We start from the raw sequence: 18988 nt of genomic DNA, 5'->3' as shown, positions 1-18988 counted from the left end.
TCAGCTGGAACAGAAACACGGCACTGTGTGAGTTGATATCCGTCATCTACACGTGCGCTGAAACTGGGTTAGTTTGAAAGAAGTGTCCATATTTGTCACTGATGGTAGTGCTAATGTTAGCAGCACAGCTATCACAAGCACAACTGTGTTAATGTGTATAATGTCATGGTAATGCTAGCCTTCTTGCTTTTATATATACACGTGCTAAATAAAGGGTTTGGAAACACTTTTGCTTGTTGTCCCACCTCTGGTATATCTTTAACCTAATTTCAGAATGGGCGATCTACTTTCGATGCATGTTTCCGTTTTGTTATAGCATGTTCACACTGGAAATATTTTTCACAGTCTTTACAAACTGACACGCTGACTCTTGTTTAAGTTTAAATTTGTAGTTAAGAAAAAACAGACAAATGACTGAAAATGGTAAGAGGTAGGTTCTCCAATGTCTGACACCAAACCAACCACCCCACACCACCTTCCTAAAACGTAGCATCATTTCTTCTTTTTCATTCTTAATTCATTCATTTCTTCTTCATTCATTAGTAACTATCAGTGCAGCCTAGTTGCAAAAAGACAAATACATTTTTTTAAATTTGCAGACAGGATCAACTCAGTTTCAGATCAGTTTGCTGTTACTGTATGATTCCAAGATTTCAATGACTCACTCTGGGCGCTGGATACTGCAAAATATCCCCTCAGAAAATCATCAATTATGAGGCAGCTTTCCATCGATCCTGTTTTAGTTGTTGTAGCTCTTCTATAGTCGTCTTAAAGAATTCAGAAGTATATTCTCATGTCATATGATGTTGGTTTTACTGTGTAGCTTTCAATCCAATTTTAAGCCCCGGGTTACAATATTTTTTACCAAGTTTTGTTATTGTCGGTCTTGAAAGAACATTTAACAATGTCATATTAATAAGATAAAAGTGTTATGTCATTATTAACATTATAACTGGTTAATACCCAACTATAGTCACTGTCTACTCCTTAAATTAAAATGGACTTTTCATTTAAGTAACACACTGGTTTGCAATTACATCATTCTAATTTAATTTTACTAACGTTGCAGGCGCAATTTAAACTTCATCTTGTAGTTTAAGTTGTGGGCTTTTCAATGACAGCAGTGCTGTCTGAAGCACTTTACAGTACCTTGAGTAACCCCAGTGGGAGATGAAGCACTGACCCTGCCATTGTCAGTGACTCATACCATCAATCTGCTGTTTAAACAACTGAAGTTAGAGTATGATTCATTTCGCCTCACCTCAGAGAACAGCACGCCTACTGAAGATAATGATGCCTCATGTCTCATACAACCACAGGTCTGTAAACATGTGCAGAGAAGTTAACAGTTGTCTGTTATACCTGACCACCTTGTCTGCTGTACAGGACCACGTTTGGTTTGAATCGGGAGAACTGGTAGCTGTGTTTCTCCTTGTTAGCTTGCTCGGTGGTTTGTTACAGTAATCTAGGAACCATTTGATATTTGATTCTTGGGGAATGACACCAACTAGTTTTAGATGATGTGAACATTTTAAACATATTTTATGGCCTTTGATCTCCATTTATGTTATCAACTTAATTGTTGTTTTAAGTGTGTTTTCCAGATACCACCTGCTACCTGAACATAGTGAACAGAACAAAATAATGCTAACCACTAGGGCTAGCCTTGTTTTGTGTTAACTTTATAACAATGTGACAGTGAGGCGCGCACAGAAAGCATCATTATTATGCAGCACTGTTGATGTTTTTGTGTTTCTGTTTCAGATTTTTGAATGCACACTTTAAAAAAAATAAACTTTTTTTTTTACCCCTTAACATTTTTAGATAGACTTTTCCCTCACATGGGCCAACATCTTTTTAATTGTTTCCTTCTAGTGATAGTCCCAGTTCTTTAAAAGGCTTTGTATATGAGAATGTGTTCTTCTGCAAGGTTAAAAATTGCTGTGTTCAGACTGAAGTGGGAAGCTGCACCTAAAGTCGAACTTCTCACTTGGAAAATCAGCAAAGCCCCAGCAATCCCAACTTTGTCATCCACGATGGCAGCAGTGGACGCAAATGGTAGTAAAACTGTAACATTTGTGATCTGTACTACTGTGTTTGTGTGCTTGTGATTCACTGCACACAGACCACTGACCATGCTCTATCTGTGAACGTGCATCAGTGGTGTTTTAAACTGTGGAAACAATAACAAAAAGACAGGTATTGTGTTGTATTGCTAGTCTTGTATGAATGGTTCTATCTGCTAGGGAGCATAACAAAACATGTGTTTCCTTGCTTTTCTGGCTAATACTACTGCAGTACAGTGAACATGGGAATGACGTCATTCCCAGTTCTGACTTCTGAAGTAAAAGACACACAGCATAAAGATTACATTTATCCACTGTACCATCTTCTTGGACAAAATAGTACAGGATGAAAGTACGGCCTGGCCCGTGTTTAACTTCAGATTATATTTCTTGAACACAGTATTAATGTTTTGGATATACATGTAAAGCTATAGCACTGTTTCATTGCATTCTGGTAGGTTTAATTCATTTTGGAAAGTTTTACAATAAACTTTTTTAAGCACAAAAATTTACAATAAGTGTCTTTCTTCAGATAAGGAAAACATTCTTCTAGGCTATATGTCAGAAGGGAATTTCATTACATCCAAGTAATAAAGTCTTTCTTCATACCACAAGTGTTCCTGGAACTTCAATCTCTTATATGGAGTAGGAAATGTACTTTGGAAGTTGTGCCAGAAATTTTCCTCATCCACTATTCCAAAGCATACATGAGGTACAGAAGGGTGGGGGTGGTTGTGACCGTACTCCATAATTGGTCAGATACTGAACTGGTGAAACAAATGTGTGATAGCCTCCTAAACTAGTACAATGTTGCTAACTCAGAAACTGTTTTATTTCTCTCTGTGACACCTGCAGGAACATGCTAACTAAAAGAGGGCTGGTATTTATGTCAGGCAGCTTTAGAATGAATGTTCTTATCTTTCTATCTAAAAGTGTGTTTATTTATTTTCAGATATTTTATTCTTAACTACACCGTATTTTATTCTCAGTGTTGCACTTGAGCCCTACAGGTCCATTTTAATATTATACAACAACTGAATTCATAATTTATCCATGGAACTTGAAGGTTTGTCATTTAGTCTTTTATTAGCTTTTTGTTTTTTGAAAAGGACTTTCTATCACTGTTGTGATAAGTCTTACACAGATTCTTTTTTTATTATACTAACATGAAGTGAGCTCTTGGGGCTGGATGGACATACTGAGACAAACTTGGTTCCATTAGAGCCTCCTGTTAGAAATTAAAGCCTTTCTGATTTGTGAGTTCTAAGGGAGAAACCACAAATTCTGGCTGCGCTTTCTCTCAGCCTGCAGAGAAAATATGGCTCTCACACGGAAATATTAATTTTCTGGAATTCTGAGTGATGCAGATTTCAGGTTGTAGAGTTCACGTTGTCATCTCAGTTTTAATTAAAATCGACCACTTCTCTTACGGCTTATCAACCAAAATTACACCCAATTTAATGCCAATTTGAGTTTCCATTAGAACCATCCACATTGCTAACTCTATCTATCACTGGTACCTAATGAGTAACTGAAAACACTAAAAAAATCACCATCCTGAATGTTTCGTGCCTTGAGCGCTTGCAAATTGTAGGCATGGAATTTTCCATCGCTACTTCGCATCCTACACACCGCAAGAGCTAATACAAACTCTTTGCCAAACCATCAAGAAGATGAATAATTCATGTTGTAGAGATTAGCATGAACTTATTTCTACAAATTTGCCTTTTTACGTTTGTAAAAATATTCTGATACCGTGTCAAATTAAAACTCATCATTAAAACGGACATATTTGCAAAGAAGCTTAACCGTAAAAGACAAAATGCAGACTTCAAATAACATTTTTACCTTTTTCCTTCACAACGGCACACGCACGCACGTTATCCACAGGTAAGTCAGGAGAGAGAGCGAGACCCAAAAGGAAGTGCTGCAGTCTGCTGGAACAGTATCATAGGATGGGTTCCCCAAGAAGCAGCCAAGAGTTCTTTAGAGCACATACACATAAACACACAAATGTGTGCACACATCCCCTCCCTCTCTGACACACGCACACATACAGTCACACGATCGCATCTACCTCACACACTTTGCCTCCCCGCCTCCCTTTTTTCTCTCCTCCACGCGCCGAAGCCAAGCGGCTTTACTGTGCTGTTCACCAGACTGTATTCAGACTGTACAATTTTACAGCGCGCTCCTTCCAAGTGCACCACGGTAATCACGGTACAGTAACATTCCTCCACTAACAGGCGAGGAATCAGCCGTGCAAACACGCTCATCAGCAGCTGTCAACAGAACACATCTTCCCTCCTCAACCTGAGGTGAGCACAAAGATTACTCTCTTATACAACATCCTTGGCTTTTTAGCGTAATAAAAATGTTTCACCAAGACAGTCATGGGCATGAGCATGATCTGTCATCCATGTAGCCGAAACTAAAGTCCTGACGAGCGCATCCAAAGACACGGGGGTCGCTGAGGCGAGCCCAAAAAGTGTGAGCGGTTTTAAAACAGATGCGAAAATGAGGTGGTTTGAGTGGCGTGAAAGAAATGAGAGATACACGAATAAAATGAAGGCGCGGTTTGAAAAGACAGCAGAAGCTGAAGCTACTCACCCTGCAGAGATGAGAGCTGGTCGGACGGTGCAGCCGAGATCTGTGCGCACTGGGAAGCCTGGGTACCAAACTGGCAGTTACCCCCTTATCTGTGTCTCTCTCTTCACTGCTCTCGGTACGCACACGCTCTGCCTCTCTATCTCGTGTTTCCCCGAATCTCCCCTCTTCTCCTCTCTGTGCTGCCCCCTCCCTCACTCCTCCCCCTTCTCCGTCTTTACTTCACTCTGCTCTTCAGCACTGCGGAGAATCGCTTGAATTGGCTTCACTGTAGTTTGGGTATAGGGAGGTGGGACTGGTATGTGTGTGTGTGAAGGGTGTTGGTGTTGGTGGGGTTACAGTGATGTAGGCTGGAGGGAGAATGAGGCTCACGCGAACACGCACAAAAGGCAGCATGGCCCAAGAGCGCGCTGGCTGGGATTGAGGACACATTATGTACACTGACAACATAAATGATTCAAACATACACCAACAATTAGTGGCCATTAATGAACAAAACAGCCAAACATACTGTGGGCCTGCATTCATCTTGTCTGCATAATAACAAATGAAAATGAGTGATTAATGGCACATGGAACCTTCATGGTTCTCTTCAGGAACAGTTTTAGTTCCTTAAAAGTCGGAAAAATCAAAAAGGTTATTATCTTGGAAAACATCAAGTTAGCTGAACCATAAAAGTAGGAACACTTACATTGAAATAAATGCCTGAATATTGGGGCTAGTATTCCCCAATGCCTGCAGGCTGCTATTACAAGATTGTTTTTGTTTGTTTGTTTGTATAAAACTATCAGCATCAGATCATCATTTGGCAGCACACTTGCATCATGACTCATAAGTGCAGCCAGTTTTGCATTGTGCAATTAATGAAGCACCAAAACATCTCAAAATGCCCATGTAGCTTAGTTGTCATTAGACTACACTGACATTAGATTTAACACAGACTTGAATGAATTTATGAATGAGGGAGATAATATGGGGTCTCGTGAGGGGTTTAACTGCTTGTGATGATGACTTGGGTATAGTTGACATTTCAAAGCCTCAAAGTTGAAGTTTATGGCTGCGTTAGGGTTTTGGCCCCTTAATTGGCCATATTTGAGAGGGAAAAGCCCTATATTGCCAGCTAGTCTGTTTAGTTAGCAAAATCCATCTAACATGTGCAGGTACATGCCTGCACATGTACCACATGTCCTAAGCAATATGCAAATAAAATTATTTGCTTCAAAAACTGCATAGTGTCATCGGCATAGTAGTGAAAGTCAATAACAGATTTAATAGATGGTCTGTAAATGCAATTAATCTCACAGTAAGGCGAAATTAGTTGTCAGATAACGACATTTAAAAATGCAATTAAATGTCAAGATTTCCAGTTCAGTCACTTGAACACTTGAACTAAATGGAGGAAGTGACTACATTTGATCATGTCACCACCCAGCTGTCAAAGTGGTGTTATACCTGACAATGAAAAGGTTTAAACTCCAATATAATCTAAATGGGTGAATCATTAAAGAAATTTCACAGCATACAATTGTCAGAAAGGAGGGAAAAAGCTAAAGAGACCAAAACAATTTTTCAAACCCGACTTGAAGCTGCCCTGTGTTTATTTCTGCTCTGAAGTTTGGGATTTTAACATGCACGTCTATGGGCACTGACTCGCTTTTGTTGTCACCCTCAAATGGCCATTCAAGGAAATGCAATTTTTGACACTTCTGCTTTGGGTTCATTTTTCAGCCCCAAAGGTTGTTGCTTGGTTACATTAGAGAATTTCATTAATGCCTTAAAATAATCGCAGTATAATCAATAATAACTGCATCATCAAATATTTAAAGGAATTAAAATTCTCTTAGATTTCTCACTTCCAAAAAGGTATTTTTCAAACACCATCAAAATAACTGCTGCTCTGCCTGCTGTGCTCTAAAAGAAGAGAAAATGACTGATGAGGATAAAAGGGAGGGAGAGAGTGGTAATAAAGCTGGGTTAATTACAAGCGCACTAATTGCAAAATCGTCTGGTATTACTTTGAGCAATGTTAAAGCCTAAACAGAATATTAAGAAGACCTTTGATTTAAAGGCTCAACAGTATCCATTTTCATTATTTCCTTTTAAAATTTCCATTAAAATGATTTCATCAAACTGCAAAAGACAAAAAAGATGGATTCCTGACAGCACATGTCTGGCTAAGGCTTAGAGACCAGTCAGTGACGTCCCTGCAACCAGTCAAGGGAAAAATGTGTATTTCCAATCAGTTTGGGAAATCGCTGACTGTCACTTGGTGAGATATGCCACAAAGAGGGTAATTATTTTGGTTGTGACCACCTGGCAACCACAGGTTGCTAGGGAAAAATGAGTATTCCCTCACCGGTTGTGAGTGGTTGCTGTAGATTGGTTGCTGTTGCTACATGAAATTAGTCACGAGGATGTTGCAATGAGAAGCTCCTTTTGATTGCTTTGGTTGTCAGCAGATTGCCACAGTCACCTGCACTTTGCATAGAAGACTTGTCTGCAAACACTCAATAACAAAACAGAGCAGGTGTGACACTGTGAGAAGTGCAGCACAAACTGGAAAGCGAGAATGTTTCATTTCAAAGTAAAAGTTGTGGTTTTTCAAAGGTATTAGTTTCAACTGTGAAAAAGTACTTATGAACAAACTCTCCCTTTCCTGTGCTTCATTTTCATTACCACTTAGTGAGTAGTTGGCAAGTGTTTGCATATGAGGTGTTATCATCCATACAAACTACGTACCACTGCAACAATGTGCTACCAACCAAAGCAAAAAGAGGGTCAAATTACAACACTGTGTATATCTCTGTGACTAATTTCACATAACAACAGCAACCAACCTACAACAACCACTCACAACTGGTCTTAGAATAGCCTTGTGATTTGACCTATGTCATTAGGGCCTAAATGAGTAGTTGAGATGGTACAGCTGGGCATCCTAAAAGAAGTATAAACTACTAATATTTCATAGCAGATGTTGTTTTGTATTAAACAAGGGTTGGTTTGGATTAAAGGATACACAAAGCACAGGATTACAGGATGAGAATGTAGGTCTAACATTCTCTGTGTTGATAGATTTAAACTGCTAAAAATCTTCAAAAATGTTGTCAGATTGGTTTAATATTGTAAGCGTGCTTTCAGTGTAATGTTTAGAGAGACAAAGAGAAAGAAACTCACAAAACTAATAGTGTGCATGTGTCTACCTGTGAACTTACATGTGATATTGTGCGTTGGTGTATGTGCACGTTATGCCTCCATAGCCTGTTTCATGGATGAGTGATCCTGTCAGCCCCTGGCGATCTACAGACTGATACAGTAGACTGTGCTGATCTATGACTCATCCTGTGTGTGTGTGTGTAAGTCTGTGTGTCTGCATGTGTGTAAATACATGAATACATGTGTAGGAATTCATCCCACCTGCAAGCACGAACCACTCTCACAGAGGTGGTCACTCTTTGTACCCCAAGATATGTATGCATGTTCTGTAATCAACTGAGCATAACAACGAAACCTTCACCTACTGTAACAGTAGTCAAAGTAATCTAAACTAATGATGCTCAGTAAGATTTGCTGTTTTTCTCAGGGTAAACATTTGTTGACCATCTCAGTGTAATGAAGGTTAAAAAAAGTCACAATTTTTATCTTTTTTTTTTACAATATGATATCAATGTATCCACATTCAACTGAAAAAGTGAAACCAAGAAATAAACAAATAAATAAACAAAACAAAAAAACACAACACAAAGAACCAAGATTATCTTTTTATTTTTCTATATTTTTTATTAGAGTTGCAAGGTTGAGCCTTGAGATTGATAGTTGACAGAGGGGCAGAGGGAGAGCTTTACATCATACACATTTGCTGATCATACATGTTTGCAGCACAGCTTTTACTTTGATGATCAAATAATAATTCCCGTGAGATTAATGCAGCTTAGATGCACATGGGGACTTCTTTGATGACACCCAGCTGGAGTGGCAAATGCCATGAGAAAAACTAATTGTTATAAATGTGTATGCCTGAATATATTTATCATCACAGTTTCAAGTGAAACAAGAGCTTGATCTGATCTGACATGCTCTGTGTGGTTTCTGTAGGTTACAAAGACAAAGGTAATAACGTTATTCACTGCACACTGACTTTTTACAGCCAACACCCTACACGCACACACATTTCACATTACTCACTCCAAAAAGAGGACAAAAACCCCTGAGTTTAGCCAAAAATGGATTATTTCCACCTCAGACGGATCTCCTGTAAATATCCAAGCTTTACAGGAAAAGCAGTCTGCTTCCATTAGTCCCATTCTCAGGGGAAAACTCAAAACTTCTTATCCTGGGCTGACAAGCTGTGAAAGCTTGAGGGAAAGTGGTTTCAGTTTCTATTTTTGTTTGTTTGTTTATTATTGTTTTTTTATTTTTATTAATAATTTGTTGGTGTTTTTCAATAGGGTAAAAACAAACAAAAATCTTTTTTCACAGCTTGCTTTCTTCGTATTACAAGCCATGCCTAATTTTCTTTTTAGAAAACACAATATTGTATTCACGACTATGCTGTTGACACTGCAGTTTACCTAGCTTGACCAAAAATACTTTGTTGATTGAGTTGAGAAAGTTAGATCTGGAATGCCTATTGAGTTTTTAGTCTAACATAGGCTAAGAAATCATTGAAATTTGAAAATATTTCAAGGTTTAGTTGAGTATATCTTAGACTAGACTTAGAACTAGCTTAATATAATTTCATTAAATTCCTGGTTGTTATGTTTACATTGATATTTTTCATGTAAAATGTGTTTTAACACCAAACTGGTGTGCTGCACATAGAGTTTATAACTGGTGCTAATTTTTAACTCATCGGGTTTTTACATTCACAATACACAAACAAATTTACAACACTAAATTACATAAAACCATGAAAAAGAGTTCAGCCAAAAATGGATCACTCCCACCTTGAAGTGACAATATGACTATGATACTATGACTAAAAAACTACTAAAACTAAAACTAAATATTCAATATAAAATTTAGTGTTAAAAAAAGAGAGAAGGGGAAGAAAAAAAGTAAATTAGTCTATGGCTGTGTCCCAATTCAGGGTATGCACGCTTGAAGTACGCATTTCAAGTGCGAATACGTCACCGCCACGCGACGACGGCTGTCCCAATTCAAAGTGTACTTCAAATGCATACTCCAAATGCGCCGTCGATTTCCCCAAATATCAAGCGTGGTCCTGTGCACGCTTCGTGGTCCCATATATCCCACAATTCATAGCGCAGCGGTGGGTGTGGATAATTTTGCCGCAAAATACGGCAGAAGCAGAGCGGCCGAAGAGTGAACTGTCAAGAGTAAGTACTGAATATGATGTCACTTATTTATGTGCGAATGTTTAATAATGAAGAACATTAAAACATTACTGTTGGCCACATGTCGGCAAAGTTATGTGACAGTAGTGATGTTTGTACTTTCAGCGTTAACTTGGTTTTAAAGCCTTTACTGCTATATATATATATATAGTCGACCGTAATCTTACAGAGAATGTGATGATTTTATGGATAATTAAAGTCAGTCATATATCCACAAACACAACAAGCTGAAAGTCAGTGAATGCTGCTCGGTTTGCAGTCCTGATCACGGCACAAGCAGGATTCACTGCACTGTTAATGTTAGCTATGTTATATTGCTGCCTCTGTTCGGTGGTGTCGAGCCAAACGGACTTTAACGTGTGTTTGAACGAGCTGACGGTTCACTCGTTAAGCTGAAAGAAAGATGCTTTAATCACAGGAGTCACACATGTGTCCACTGTACCATCTGGGAACTCTTCTTGTTTAGCACTCGTAATAACACAAACACTAAATCCTCCTTCTCTTGTGCTGTTTTGTAGCAGTGTATACACCTGAGACTGTCACCTGTCTGTCTGTCCTGCTCTCTCTCTCTGTTTCTTTCTCTCTGATTGTGGAATAAAAGTATGAACATGTGTTTATAAGTTACACTTGTGTTTGAATCCTGCAGCTTATCACACATTTGATTTCCATGTGTGACAACTGCAAGTGTCCAGAGTGAGGACAGACTGAGGGACCCACTGCTGCACATCATCTGTGAGGCTTTGCACCCCTGATGATCCACCAGGACAAACTCAGCAGTGTGTGAGGAAGAGGAGGAGGAAGAGCCAGCAGCAGCTGACAGATGGAGAGAATAGACAGACTGTTCCCTGTTTGTGAAGGACTGCTAGAAAAGTTTAAAATAACTAATTGTCTGTCCTGAATCAGTCTTATTAGGTAATGTTCAAATAATGTTATCATTCCAGTGTTTTCAGTGTGGGAGAAAGTACTCAGGGCCTTCAAGTTACACACTATGAAAGGCAGCAACAAGTTTAATATTCAGAAACCTAAAGTATGTATCAGCAGCAGAATGGAGCTAAAAATAAATGTTTGTTTCAGTTCTATGAAGCTTTGAGTATTTTGGATTAGTAGCACTGCTGTGTTTGTTGCATCATATTGCTGTAATTGTTTATATGCTTTATATATTCTGAGGTAAGTTGATCTATAGTGTTACATCATATTCTATAAGGATGTTATGTGTTTGTATACTTTCTGCCCAGTTTGACCCATTTAGCAGAAGTCAGCCTGTTTAAGACTCTGATATCTATTCTGTATGACTTAAAGCAGTTATGACATGGTCTGATTTTCTCACCCAATAAAAGAATATTTAATATATCAGTCTACTCTTCATTCCATCAGAAACAGTTTTCACAGCTCGTACATTTTCCTTTTTACACATATATGTAAGCATTGAGCCAAATGTAATAATGCCAACAAATTAAACGAACAATATTCATCTCTTATGTATAATACATCTACATATACACTGTCAAAGATACTTGTCTTTGAGTGAAGATTTAAGGTGATCAAAAATATAAATAACTGCAACTTAAATCTTTGACCCAGAGTTCAAGCTCACTGCTGTAATATATCCTGTAATGTGTGTATATATATATATATACCATAATAATCTGACAATACATATAATATTGGCCATATTATATTAACATTACCACAGTGAGATGATTTTAGTCTCATGAACAACATTAGCTGATTGTTATTTACTAACTAATATTGAAATGACTGTTCAGTACAGAAATGAAGCCCAACAATCATGTTTTACAGTACTGTGGTCTCAGCCTCAGATACTCAACTAATCAAAGTGATGTCATGACAAAAATGAAGGACCAACAGAACATTTTTTCTCCTTCATTTCTGTCACACACTGCTGTATGACACGTTTCTCGCGGTTAGTATCATGGTTGCTAGGCAACCTGAACAGCACGACGAAGGCTAGACTGTCCCATTTCACAAGCCTCTCACTTCCGCACTTCCCGTACTTATAGTACGCACCGTCCGTAGTACGCGTAGTGCGCGTACTTCAAGCGTGCATACCCTGAATTGGGACACAGCCTATATGTGACCCATTTCAGGAGGATGGAGCCATAGGCATGCAGTCAGTTCACAAGGATTTAATGTTAATGCAAAATAAAATTGAACATGTAACAGTAGCACCTAAAAAGAATTAAACTCTACTTCATTAAATACGTTTAAAACTATAAAATTGAATGATTGTAAGTGGGTGACAGGATAAGCACAGCAGGGACTCTGTTAAAAAACTAATCAACATTTGACACACGTTAAGGGGGATGGCAATTCACATTTTACTGCAACCAGGCAAAACAATATGAAAAGGAACCGATTATTCCAGAAGATGCAACTTTGCAAACTGTGGCCACATACTTTTTAGAAGAGGCTTTTTCCTTGCAATCCTTCCAAATAAGCCCTACTTGATCAGTCTTTTTCTAATTTTATTATTGTGAACTTTAACATTTAATATTCTAACTGAGGCCTGTAAAGTCTGAGATGTAGCTCTTAGGAATTTCTCTGAGCATGGCACAATCTGACCTTGGGGTGACTTTGTTGGGATGTCAACTCCCAGGAAGGCTGACAACCACCTTGAATGTTTTGCAGTTGTAATCTTTCTCATTGTGTAATGACTGAGCTCAGATTGTTTGGAGATGGCTTTACCCATCCCACACTGATGGGCAGCTTCATAAAGATTATTGCCAATGTCTTTCCTCCTTTCCATTGTGTTAAAACACACCTGAACGCTTCAGACAAGCAAACACTCAAAGCTTCTGCTTTCATAGAGGTGCTCACACTTGCCGATTTGCATCTGATTAAGAGCACCTGGCTGCTACTTACCCTCTTAATTCCCATGGAAGCAGTAAGGGTGTTCTTGGCTTTTCACACACTGATTTTGCATTTTTGGATTTTTACTTGTATTTTAGTCTGTCTTACTTGGCAGCTTTTGCAATCAGAATTATGATCTGAATGCACTGTGTACAGTAACATGTCATGTTTTCTTTTTTAGTTCACCTGAGGATGTATTTTCCTCATTTTAACACCTGATAAGGACCAGATTGGGTTTTTTTGTTTGTGTACTTTCTTTTTACCTGCAAAATGCTGCACTTTTATTTTATTTATGGGAAAATTCAGCTACATATAAATACAGTATGAAGTGAACCTCAGTTTCCTGATATTAAGAACAGCAGAGGGTTAAGGAACCTCATGCCATTTATGGTGTAATGTATGACTCATTATCACAAACATAGTAATAGCGAGGGAGCGCATGGCCTAGTTAACTGGTTATTCCCGAGTCAGACCAACTGGTCCTGAGTCAAACAGCCTTCCGCTGCTGCACAGAACAGGGAAAAAATAACTACAGATGCAGCCATCATGCTATGCTGCAGTTTTACAATTTCAGAGTGTAGACGATGTCACAGTTTCACTGTGATGCACAGCAAACAGCAAATCTGGAAAATGAAGTGAAAGGTAAACTGTTGGGTTCAAGACTTTTATAGCTTATCCTTTACCTGTGTTTAGTAGTCTCATGATAACCAGTCATTATGCTTTCTTTTGTAAAGGTAAAGAAAGCAGCACTAAATATCACTGAGTCAATACCAATCTCCCATCTGAGGGACAAAAGTCTATTTTAACATACAGGGTGATAATGAGTGTTTATATAAAGTCAGAGTTCAGAAGAGGATGCTGTCAGCTCAGAGAAAATCCTAAAGTGGATAATTACGATCAATATGATTATTGATCCAATCCCATTAAAATCTCAAATATTATATGAATGAGGCAACTGAACACCTCTCAGAACAGAAAATAACTAATAGCAACAGAAAGCTGTTAGTATATATGATAAGTGATTGCCTACCAAATGTGAAAAGATATATTGTTTCATCTAATTATTGATATGATTTGTAAGCAGTCAGAAGTTCAGAATTCCTGATAAAAACTGGCAACATTTAATCAAGACATATATAAAACTTATCGAGACCTCGGGCCTGCAGTTTGTTTAAATTATTGCTTGTTGTTGTCATGATAAATTAAACATTTTAAATATAAAACATTTTAAGATGAGTCTACCTGGTGTGTGTTTTTTTTTTAAGTTTGATATTCCAGTCCCAAAGAGGTCAAGAGAGCTTTTTGTCATGTGTTGCATTTAGTTTCTCATTTTTATTCATTAATGCGCCACAAAAGTTCAACATCTCCACTTTTAATTTCCTTTATCAGATTTGGAAAAAAGATAAAGGTGTTTATACGACAGGGTATAAAAATCATCATCCCCAAGGTTTGAACATCTCATCCATGTAATCCATGACAGTGTGAGTGCTTCAGGGTTTCAGGATTCCACAAATTCTGTGAAGAATAGAAAAACACTTTGCAAAATCATGTTGATCTCTGCAGAGCTGATTTACTAGTGCGTTTGCTAGGTCTGCTATGATAGTGTAAACAGCATAAGGAATCATATCTTTTCAGTTCTGATTCGTGTCACTTCCATATGCAGCGCTAAATCAGATATGGGCGTGATTTCTTGCAAGGTATCACTTGCCTGCCCCAAACATTTTTATTGTGAGACCTCTGCAGATATAGTTAAAAGTGGTCCTTATTGCACATCACTTTAAAGCGTCAGTAAAAACTGACATTTGTTTTCATATTTATTTCACAAAAAAACTTGGATCTGAGTCATGAAGCAGAATTGAGCACAAAGATTACAATGAAATTGTAGCCCATGGTTTTAGAAAGTCACGTCTTCTTAAAAAATAATCCATAACAAACAATATAAATCATTTAAAGCCAACACTAAACACAACACCTTATATGAAAGCTATGCTATGGCAAGGACTACCACATGTTCTGAATGCAAATCAGCCTGATGTTCAGATGCTTTTACTACCTCGGCCGGCAGAACGGAAGCTTCAGTGCATCAGCAGCACAGGCAGCTCGATCAGCACTGCACACAAGCTTCTGCTTAACACAGCTTGTAAAAATGTCCCAGTGGACATGGAAACCTACTACTGCAGCCCGAGGCATCCTTTAAGAGCTCCACTGTGGAGTAACTGAAGGAAAACTCCCTTGGCACCAAGATGCAAAAGGGATAAGTGGGCAGTGATCCACATATGTAACCCTGCCCCCCCTTTTTTAAAGGTTTATTAACTGTGACATATAGCACTCCCACTGCAAGAATTGTTTGGCTAGTATATAAACCGTTTGTGGTAGAATATCGAGGAAAAGGTGTCGTGTGAAACGAAAATCTTTAGTAATTTAACTGAATTCAAACAGAAATGCACCAGCGGTAAAACTTGGCAGGGAAGGAGAGCCTGCATAGTGAGTACATTAGCCAGAATCCATATGGATCCTCTTTCCCCTCCTACTTTTATCCATCTGTGTTTGCCTTATTCCTTTGGGGTCCATCTCACCCCCTCTTTCTCACCATTAATTCTATTTTTAGCTCCCTCCCAAGGAAATCCAATACACAAGCAGAGCTATATATAGCCAGCTGTACATAGATCGACACATGTGCGCTATAACACTGAATGCAGGATTTCTGCATCAGTGGACTGCAGACACTTGTGTTGTAATGGAAGACAATAAGCTCCCTCATCTTTACTTTCCTTTTTATTGCAGGGTATTTTATGTTTATTTGAGAACTGCAATAAAAACCGCTTTTTTTATTTGGAAGATAAATATGAGCTGATCTGCCCTGGTGAGATAGTTTCCTGCTTTATTTACCATCTCATTAAAGAGTAAAAAAAAGAGTTAACTTGCACTCACTAATCAAATATTTAAAGGGACAGCTTTTGGAAAATTGACTGGTTGGACAGCAAGTTTCAAGGTTAGGCTCATTACATATATTAGATTGATCTGTATGCTAGTCACACCTTCCAGCAGTGCAAAATTCATTTTTCTCTTGTTGCCTGATTAGTTTTGAAATCTGTTATTACTGGTTTCTCTCTTCTCTGATTCCGTTGGCCAAACCACAGTAATCATATATTGCATCCCATATGTAATCGACTCATTAATCTTTAATTACATTTTATTTATATATTGGCAGTTTAAAGAAATAATGAGCTGAAGGTGCTTTATCATGTGATGTGGAAGCTTAACAACATTAGAAAGAGAACCCCGAATTATCCGATGATCCCCATGAGCAAGCATTTGGCAAGGGTGATGAGAAAGAATTCCCTTTCAATAGAAGGAGACCTCTGGCAAAACAAACTCAGGGAGGGGCAGCCATCTGCCAGGATTGTTTGGTAGTGAGGAGAAAGAGACAAGAAAAAAGGACAGGACAGTGGACAAAACACAAACACTTTAAAATTGGGACAGGGGCAAAAAAGGCAGCCAAAGTAAGTGGGACCAAAAAGAAATAACTGTAGGAACATTTTACAGCTAATTTGGCTAATTGGGAAAAAAGCAGTACCATGAATGAGTATAAAAAGAACAACTCGGAGAGCCAGAGTTTCTAAGAAGTAAAGATGGACAGAGGTTCACCAGTCTACAAAAACTTGTGTATAGCACATAATGCAACCCAGTATCACCGCAAAGCGTGTAATAGACACGTCTGACCTCCGTGTTCATTTCATGATTTGCCCCTCCAAGGTGTGCAATGCACATGCATGCAGAAGGTGCAGTAACAGTACAGGGAGATATTTTATTTCAAACCAACATGAAACTAATCATGAGAAAGTGTTTAAAGAGATATTATTAACACATTTACATGCAAATACATATTAGCCACCTAGCTTAATTGTTTGTGGCATAGAAGGACCCTGGAATGTACTTCATACCCTCCGTGGTCACTAGCAAATTCTTGGCTTTAAATATATTATCGCCCCCTGCTGGTATTGCAACTTCTGCATGCTTTGCCTCTCCAAAGCGTTAAATGAAAACAAAACGCCATTTAACGCAATGCCATTAGGTTGCATGATATAATCAAAAGATTGCAGGAATCTGGAGAAATCTTTGTGCACAAAGGAGAAAGCCAACAATCAGTACTGGATGTCCATGATCTGCTATCTGTGAACATGGTTCACCATGCCATCTACAAATGTACACAAATAAAAGCTCAATCATGCAAAGAAGAAGAAATGCTGGTGTCTCAGACTATTTAGAACAGACTGAGGCAAAGTGGAAAATTGTTATATTTTCCAGAAATAAGACTGTTAAACTTGAAATGTGTTTTTAAAAAAACAGGGACACCCTCTGTTATTGTCTCTCTGATGGTAAATGGTTTACCTACTTATATTTACATTTTACACCGTATCTCAACATTTACGATTGTGTAAGAATCACAAAGGAAAGTTTGAAACCTCAAAAGTAGAGAGGGTGTCTGTCAGTCAAACTGGGAGCTGGTTCCACAGGAGAAGGGCCTAACTAAAGATTATCTCCCTTAGAAACTCTAGAAGAGCAAGGTCCTCGGTTGCAATGAAGCCTGATCCTTCAGGACTTTATTTGTGTGGAGCACTGAAAAAAACAAAAACATAAATAGCTCATACTCCCCTTGGAATTAATAGGAATTATGAGCATTAACTATTCATCTAAGCATGAATGTGTCATCACTGACACTTCTGGGCCATTTTCACTTAATTTTGTAGGACATCATGTTGTGGTACTTGGATAATTAAATTTTCACATCCAAAACAAAGATGTGACAGGACCATAGCTCCAGTTTAATATTTGTATGAGCTCAGTAAATGTCAAATGACTCAAGGAGGCATGTGCTCACGCCCGTATATACATGTAGTCAGCCAGTGCACACACTGTTTTCCGTGCACTGCATTTGCATTCGTGCATGCATTTACATTCATGTTTACTGTATGGGCGCATGTGTTTGACTGCCTGCACGTGGCATTAACATGCACCCGCGGTGATAAGACTCTTCAAGACTATTCAAGTGGAACAAAATGAATTACATCCTTGTGTTAAACCACCCAGCTTTGCAGTGTAGCTTTAGCATGTTTTCATACATCTTTCTTTTTCAGAATACTCAGGTAAAAGAAAACAAACCATGATTTTACTCTGTGTACATTATTACTTATATTACAGTTTCTCTCCTAATGAGAGAGAAAATGGCCTTACTGGACATACAAATTGTTTTTTTATATGTTTCTCATTTTGGAACATATAAACATTTAGACAACTTTGCCATACTAAAGAGATTTTTAACCTTTTACTGTCATTGACCTTTACAGCACATTCACTGACTGATTTAGTCTCAAGATACTTTTCAATCCCAATTTTAGGAGCAGCTAGTGGCCATTTAGGCCCATTCAAGGTTTTAAAAAGTTGCTGCAACCTGCCCAGCAACACAAAGCTGGCAGACAAATCTATTAATTTCATGGAGATAAAGTGGAACATTTCAAAGCTATATATTCACATTGATCAGAAAAAACCTAAACATAACTCCAGCTGGTTAATCACAAAGGTAAACACAGTGTCCAATGCTACATTTATAGTATGCGTAGGAAGAATTGTGAATCGTAGAACTGTAGTAAAGCTGGCTGGAAACGTGCACCTTTTGCTTGTGTGAAAGCTTGTTTTGAATACTTTCAAAGTCATTATGTGGTTGCTGTGACAACAGTGATTTCAGAGAAATTCCACCAGGAAAAATAACATGAGGTGAAGGATGGAGGGAAGGAAGCAGGCATGGAGAGATTATCAAACAGTATTTAAATAAGAAGAGAGGTCTGACAGTCGGTGAAGGAGGCGTTGATGTCATGAAGAAAGGAAGGGGAGAAGGAAGGGAGGATAAAAAGGAGAAAAAATAAGTAGGAAGAGTAGAAAAAGGAGAATGAAGACCAAGATGGGGGAAAGAAAAGAGAACGACAGCAATGAGGGAAGTGAGGAAGAAAGGTTTGGAAAAACAGACAGAAAGAAAGCAAGGTGAAAGAATGAGAGACTGGAAGAGAACCAAGAAGACAAAGGAAAGCGGAA

General features: G+C 38.3%; 1 protein-coding gene across 2 annotated transcripts in view; it reads right to left on the bottom strand.

The window, feature by feature from the left end:
* The window catches only part of cacng7a (calcium channel, voltage-dependent, gamma subunit 7a), a 41609-nt gene extending 36785 nt beyond the window's left edge, over positions 1 to 4824 (bottom strand). Inside the window, exon 1 of one of the 2 annotated variants that reach the window (XM_063465605.1) lies at positions 4677 to 4824. The gene's annotated coding sequence lies outside the window, so the exon portion shown is untranslated. Of the gene's footprint in view, positions 1 to 3914; positions 4018 to 4676 lie in introns of those variants that run through there. The other variant, XM_063465606.1, reaches the window with a different exon arrangement.
* Positions 4825 to 18988: the final 14164 nt, after the last annotated feature.

The sequence above is a fragment of the Pelmatolapia mariae genome, linkage group LG22, assembly GCF_036321145.2.
Source record: "Pelmatolapia mariae isolate MD_Pm_ZW linkage group LG22, Pm_UMD_F_2, whole genome shotgun sequence".
Taxonomy (NCBI): Eukaryota; Metazoa; Chordata; class Actinopteri; order Cichliformes; family Cichlidae; genus Pelmatolapia; species Pelmatolapia mariae.
Note: the sequence above shows the minus strand (reverse complement) of the source record. Positions and strands in the feature narration are given on the sequence as shown.